Here is a 6,493-nt window from a genome sequence, read left to right as displayed (position 1 = left end):
TAACGCACTTTTATCCAGCTGTTCAACTAATCGATAGTTCGAATTAGAAAATTAGGGTTTAGTGGGAGTACGTACTCCGTATTCTGTACAATTTTAGAAATCGAAGATGAGCGGTGGAAGTGAGCGGGGAAGAGACTTTGAGGGTGAAACACGGTGAGGCAGCCGATAATGTCGGCGGAAGAGATAAGGGGGAGAGTGGGGGAGGGATTGCATCAGGGAAAAAGGAGGATCATATTTTGGGAGGGGTTTCTAAGCCTTTGAAGGTTTCTTTCAGGGACAAAGTTGTGGGTTCCAAGATTGCTAAAGCTTTTTCACTTGTTGAAACTTTATCGGGAGATAACATTGCGGTAGTTTCTGGGAAGCAAGGAGATCTCTTGCCACCGAGTGTCACGTTTACCCAAGAAGCTAAGAATTGCTTGGCAGAACCTTATAAGGATGCTATAGTGATTAAGGTGCTACACTGCATTGTCTCATAAACTCCGAACGGTATGGAGGATTAAGGGAGGTTTTGATTTATTGGACGTGGGATTTGACTACTTTCTTGTGAAGTTTGATGTAGCTGAGGAGCGAGAAAAGGTTCTTTTAGGAGGTCCGTGGATGATCGAGGGAAATTATGTGGCTGTGAAGCCTTGGGATCAAGAGTTTAGATCAAGTGAAAACTTTTTTGGAGCAACTTTAGTGTGGATTAGAATTTTCGGATTACCAATTTGGTGCTACCAAGAAGATGCAATGCTCCGTGTTGCGGCTGCAGTTGGCATTCCCGTTAAGGTTGATTTGGCAACAAAATTAGCTGAAAGAGGACGATATGCTCGAGCCTGTGTTCAGATAGATTTAGGATTGCCAGTGACTAAGAAGATTCTTGTTGAAGGTGTTGAATATGAGGTTGAATATGAAAGTCTTCACCTTATTTGTGGCTCCTGTCTCAAGTTTGGTCATGATATGAAGGTGTGCAAGACTGACAGCAATGCATGAGGAGGAACTAATGTCAAGGTGATCAGCGATGTAGCAAAGCAGCCAGAAAGCTCAAATTCAAAAAATCCAGTACATGTGGAAAAGGCAAGTTTTCATTTTGGCAAGAATCTTGGAGATGAGACTGTAAATGTTACTGTCCCGGATTTGGTGGAGAGTGATTTGCATGCTGTTCATGTAGACCATGCACAACATGAGGATTTGAAAGGTTGGACTCAAGTGATTAGAAAAGGAAAGTATAAAATGGGTCAAAAGCCTTCTCTTAGCACCCATCAGGTCCAACCAAAAGTAAAGAAGACTCCTAACAAGGCTACCAATACCTGGACAAGGCCTAATCACCAACGTACAACACATGCAACTGGATCCAAAGTAAAATTAAGCAAGGGCATCAATATTGGAAAATCGGTTAGTGTGGCTTCTTCGGGGACCCGGCACAATGTTCATCATCAGCAGCAAGGTGAGACAACAAATGGCACTGTGCGAAAGCGTCCTCGCCCAAACTCTTTGCAGAATTCACCAGTAGATAAGGATGGAGCATCGACGGCGAGTATGGTGCAAGTTTCGACGGAGAAAATTGGGCTGCAACTTGAGAGTCCATTAAAGGCAGGATCGTCGAAGACAGGGACATCATGTTGAGTCTCGGGTTTGTTATTGGAGCTCTCTTTTTGCTGTTTTTATGGATAGTTTCAATATCATAGCCTGGAATGTGAGGGGTGCGTCTAACAAGATGGCCCGTGTGCATTGCAAAAATTTGGTGAGAATATATAAACCATCTTTCTTCTTTCTCTTTGAGACTCATACCATGTTTAATAATTTGAAAAATTTTTGGGATAAGTTGGGTTTTCATTGTGTTGGTATTGAGGAAGCAGTAGGACACATGGGTGGCATTTGGTTTCTATCTTCTATTGCTAATGCTTCTTGTGTGGTTACTGATCAAATTGACCAATGTATCACAGTGAAAGTGAGTGTGGGTAACTTAGTTTGGCTTTGTAGTGCAGTATATGGGAGTCCTCAATTCGAAAAAAGATGTATGCTTTGGGATCATTTGCGTTCTATTAATTCAGGCCATAATAGACCATGGATGGCCGTTGGTGATTTTAATGAGATTGTGGCACCAAATGAGAGTACAGGTGCTTATTTTTCTTCTCACAGAGCTAGTCTATTAGCTACTACTCTAGATGACTGTGAGCTCTTTGATCTTAAAGTGACTGGTAGGAGATATACTTGGTATAGAGCAGTCCAGGCTGGCAGGGACTTGGCTAAAAGGTTGGATAGAGCTATAGTTAATGAGGCATGGATGACAATGTTTCCTGAGGGTTATTCTAAAATTCTTAGCAGGCTTCATTCTGATCATTGTCCTATTTTAGTTCGTTGTCATGGTAGCCCCAGAGTGAAAGGTTCACGTCCTTTTAGGTTCCAAGCTGCGTGGGCAACACATCCTTCTTATAAACATGTTATTAGTACGGCTTGGAATCAAGAGTTTGGAGGCGTTACCGAAAGGCTTAAGATGGTTCAATAGGCTTCTTTAGACTTCAACTCAAAGATTTTTGGAAATATTTTTGTGCGAAAAAATAAGCTGGAATATCAGATTGATCAGATTCAACGGCGTTTGGAGGTTACCGATGTGTTATCTCCGAGAATTAAAGAAGCTGAACTGAGGGAAGATTACAATAGGCTTTTGTTGCAAGAGGAACTTTTTTGGTACCAGAAATCTAGAGAGCAGTGGGTCAAGTATGGGGATAGAAACACTAAATTCTTTCATCTTCAGACTTTGGTGCGTAGAAACCATAATAGAGTACATGGATTATATGTTAGAGATGGGTCTTGGTCTACTGATCCAGATATTCTCCAGGAAGAAGCCCTCTCTTTTTACAAGAATCTCTTTGGTACAACGGAAGAGGTTGAGGTTGATTGTTTACGGGATGTTCCGATGCCCACTCTAAGCACTAAGGCTTGTGCTAAGTTAATTGACCCTGTCTCTTTTGCGGAAGTCAAGTCAGCAGTATTCAGTATGAGTCCTTTTAAGGCTCCTGGTCCAGATGGCTTTCAAGCTTATTTTTTTAAAGAATATTGGGAGATAGTAGGCACTGAGATTTGGAATATTGTCCGGAGCGCTTTTTTGGGAGAGTTCTTAAATCCTAGCATCATGGAAACTCTGATTGTGCTTATTCCTAAAATTGATAACCCTACCTTTATGAAGGATTTCAGGCCTATTAGCTTGTGTAATGTTGTTTACAAAATTATCACCAAAGTATTGACTAACCGACTTCGGCCTTTTCTTCCAGATATTGTTTGTCCTTTACAAGGAGGTTTTATTCCGGGTCGTGGTGATCCTGATAATATTATTGTGGCCCAAGAAATTCTGAATTTCATGAAGCACACAAAATCCAAGAAAGGTACTCTTGCTTTTAAAATTGATCTTGAAAAAGCTTATGATAGGGTGGATTGGAGGTTTTTGGAGAGTACTCTCATTGCTTTTGGTTTTCCTATCATCACTGTTAATTTGATTATGACTTGTGTCCGTGCATCATCTCTTTCTATTATGTGGAATGGGAATAGATTGGATAGTTTTGCTCCTAGAAGGGGGCTTAGACAGGGCGATCCAATATCTCCTTACTTATTTGTGCTTTGTATGGAAAGACTTGCTTGCTATATATCTCATAAGGTGGTCGAGAGTGTGTGGAAACCAGTTTCTGTCACTAGGGGTGGCCCAAAATTTTCTCATTTGATGTTTGCAGATGATCTCTTACTCTTCTGTCAGGCTACAAAGAGTCAGGTCCAAATGGTCATGCATTCTCTTAACATTTTTTGCAAGGCATCTGACATGAAAGTGAATCTTGAAAAGTCTAAAGCTTTTTGTTCTAAAAATGTGACTGCTCGTAGAAGAGATATTTTTACTAGTGTTTCTTCAATACGTTTTGCTTTGGACTTAGGAAGATATCTTGGAGTTAACCTTAATCATTCCCGTACCAGTAGGGCTTCTTTTCATTCGGTGATTGAAAAGGTGAGGGGAAGATTAGCTAATTGGAAAGGAAGGCTTCTAAATAAAGCAGGGAGACTTTGCCTGATCAATTCTGTTGCAGCATCTATTCCTGTCTATCATATGCAGGTATCTTTTTTTCCAAATTGGGTTTGCGATAAATTATCTTCTATGATAAGACAGTTCCTTTGGAAGGGTCAAGTTGATAGTAAAGGTCTTTCTCTTGTTAATTGGAGGACCGTGATCACTCCAAAAAAATTTGGTGGCCTGGGTGTTAGAGATCCTGCGTGTGTTAATATATCTTTACTTGGTAAATTAGTGTGGCAACTTTTTCATTGTCAGGACAAGCCTTGGGTTGCTCTATTGAGGGCGAAGTATCTGAGGAATGAGGGAGTTTTAGATGGCCCTGTCCCTTGCAATGCTTCTTATGTTTGGAAGAGTATCTCAAAGTCTTTTGGTGCTCTTAAGGATGCCTTCTCTTGGTGCGTTGGGTCACTTGATCAATCTTTTTGGTTTGACAATTGGAGTATTGAGGGCCCAATTGCTCAAGATGTCCCTTTTGTACATATATCTGACTCTGATTTAACTATTAGAGACGTTTGGAAAGATGGTCAATGGAATCTCCATGATATTTTCTCTATCATTCCAGAAGATGTCAAACAGCGTTTGAATGCTTATAATCCAGATTTGAATGCTGGAGAGAGTTTGGGTTGGTCGTGGGGTGTGGCATCTTCTAGACTTTACTCAGCTAGGAGTGGGTACAGTTGGCTAGCCAAAAGAAAGTTTGACTGGAATGAGCATGATAATTGGTTGTGGGTATGGCGACTGCATATTCCTGAGAAGTACAAGTTCTTGATTTGGCTCAGTCTTCATAATGCTATTCCTACGGCAGAGTTTCATTTGGGTCGTGGTTTAGCTTTATCTAGCACCTGTCATCGGTGTCAGAATGGTTCTGAATCAATTCTTCATTGTCTTCGGGAGTGCCCTAGTGCCAAGGAGGTCTGGAACCTTTTAGGCCTGTATTCAGATAACTCAAATTTACATGATTGGCTCTACAGAGGTGCAAGGAGTGAAAATATTTTTCTTTTCTTTTCGACCATCTGGTGAATTTGGAGAAGCAGGAATCATGACTTATTTAATATAGATGATTCATAGAGTGCTAGTAAAGTTGTGAGTTTGATTCGTAGTTCAGTAAGGGAGTTTCACACTATTTTTGCTATGCATCATTCTCTGTCTCCTCCTTCGCTTTGTTTGCATTAGGTTCCACCTCCAGTTTATTCTGTTAAATTGAATTGTGATGCTAGTTGGTTTGCTCCTTCTGGCTATGCTAGTTTTGGTTGTATCATTCGCAATCCTGATGGATGTTGGTTGAAAGGCTGCACTGGGAAAGTCGAAGTGTGCAGTGTTCTTTTTGCTGAATTGTATGCAATTTGGAGAGGTTTACTTCTTGCTTGGGAGAGTGGATTTCGTGAGGTTATTTGTGAAACAGACTGTTTAGAAGCTCTTTTCTTGGTAAACCAAAGAATGCTTGGTAAGGATATTCCGGAATGGAATTTGGCAAAGCATATACAGGAGGTTATGAATTGGAATTGGAGAGTCTCTATTCTTTTAATTCAGAGGACTGCAAATAGTGTTGCAGATTGTATGGCTAAAGCAGCTGCTTCTGTCGTGGACATTCACTCGAATTGGAGCCAACCATGGAGTGAGCTTCAACATCTAATAGATTTAGATATAACCCTAGTCAATTAATTTGGTTTTGTCTCTTTTTTTTCTTTCTTTTCTATTTAGTTACAAAAAAAAATAGATAATAACTAATTTTAGTAGTTAATTTTAATGTACTAATAATATTTTTTAAAAACTAATTGGATTAACATCAGTAACATTTGGCACGTGTTTCATACATTTGAAACTCATACGTAAGTATATCAAAACAAAAATATAAATCAAAATCACACGTGGCACACATATTTTAATTAAGAGGATTAAATACAAAATTTTACTTTCATATATAATTATATATCATTTTTTTACTAATATTTCTACTATATATAAAAGTAAAGGAGAGAACAATTCATATCTATTTTTTGTCTAAAATATTTTTTTCACACATATTAAAGTACCATAACCATTAATTCACTATAAGACAAATGGATAATTGCAGCAGTTTATTTGCTGATTTGCGACGGTTTTGAACTGCCACTAAACAAGATGCCAGCTGAACGCCGTCCGCAATACATAAAGGCTTACATTTTGCGTCGGTTAAATTAGCGACGGTTTAAAATCGCCGCTATATTACGAAGAGTGATTTCTCCTATGTATTTGCGATACTCCTTAACCGTCGCAATTTGCTACAGCATTTTTTATAAAATTTAGTTGTAGCGGTTTTAAACTGTCGCTATTTGTAGCTCCTATTTCTTTTTAAAATATACTATTTTAGTTTGTTTTCTTTTATTAACCTGGGGATATTTTTTGGAGTATTTTTTATTTTAAAAATCTTATCGATCTTCTCTAAAAGTCTAAATTGATGTCGAGAACTCATAAATA

This window comes from Arachis ipaensis, chromosome B03, assembly GCF_000816755.2.
Source record: "Arachis ipaensis cultivar K30076 chromosome B03, Araip1.1, whole genome shotgun sequence".
Lineage (NCBI taxonomy): Eukaryota > Viridiplantae > Streptophyta > Magnoliopsida > Fabales > Fabaceae > Arachis > Arachis ipaensis.
This window is presented reverse-complemented; position numbering follows the sequence as displayed.